This window comes from Berghia stephanieae, unplaced genomic scaffold, assembly GCF_034508935.2.
Source record: "Berghia stephanieae isolate SIO BIC M18660-M18661 unplaced genomic scaffold, UCSD_Bste_1.3 scaffold791, whole genome shotgun sequence".
NCBI lineage: Eukaryota > Metazoa > Mollusca > Gastropoda > Nudibranchia > Aeolidiidae > Berghia > Berghia stephanieae.
In genome coordinates, this window is record NW_027629423.1 from 15,636 (window position 1) to 16,535 (window position 900).

General features: G+C 35.3%; 1 non-coding gene across 1 annotated transcript; it reads left to right on the top strand.

Moving 5' to 3' along the window:
• Positions 1-382: 382 nt before the first annotated feature.
• Positions 383-455, top strand: Trnat-ugu (transfer RNA threonine (anticodon UGU)). Its single transcript has one exon. It is a non-coding gene; the product is annotated as a tRNA-Thr (tRNA).
• The last annotated feature ends 445 nt before the right edge of the window (positions 456-900 follow it).

The window sequence follows — 900 nt, forward strand, 5'->3', positions numbered from 1 at the left end:
GAGAAGGATGGAAACTGTTTGTCTGTGGCCTATACCCTGACCCAGGGTGAAAAAGGCAATGATGATGATGACCACACCACTCACTGAGCCACCGGTGTCACGTTATCCTGTAAAAGCTTTCATTCACAAAATCTTTAGCGTAAGATTTAAGAAACAAAAATCTGCAGCGGGAATACGTAAAAAGACGAAATGAAAACAGAATCAACAGGACGTTAAAACGCTGAGTCAGCTATCAAGACACGCCTGTTTGACGCATCTCGATCAAACACGTAAGATTATCGTAAATCAATTTGTATGAAACAGCCCACCGTCCTAATCGTATCGTAAATTCAGCCTGCTTCTTATCTGTTCAAATGAAAACGGAGAGTCTCTAAAACTGTACGCCTCCATAGCTCAGTGGTTAGAGCACTGGTCTTGTAAACCAGGGGTCGTGAGTTCAATCCTCACTGGGGGCTCCAAAGAAATGTATTTTTTTAAATCGTTTATTTTTACTTTTTTTTTTAGATTCTTGATTATCTACTTTTTCTTTTTCCGTTTTGTTTCAGTAAATGAATTTGAAAGTGTTGAACATGAATATTCAAACTTCTTAACAGGAACAGTCAATTTCCGTATGGATTGGATAATGGATTTTTAAAAAATGAATGAATGGATTATTTAATTAATTAAATTACGTATCTTATTATTTACTAAAATATGGAACACGGAACGTTTCCAGGCTTAACACTGCCCTTACCGACCCTTTTCAGTATGTTCCCAAAATGGCAGGCTTACCCAGCAGATAATTTGATTTATTAAAACTCAAACAATCTCTTTACAAAACAAGTTTATTGTTCTTATTAATAAATCAAAGATCATTGTGATGTACAAAATAGATCTGAATTAGAAAAAATGTATATTGTG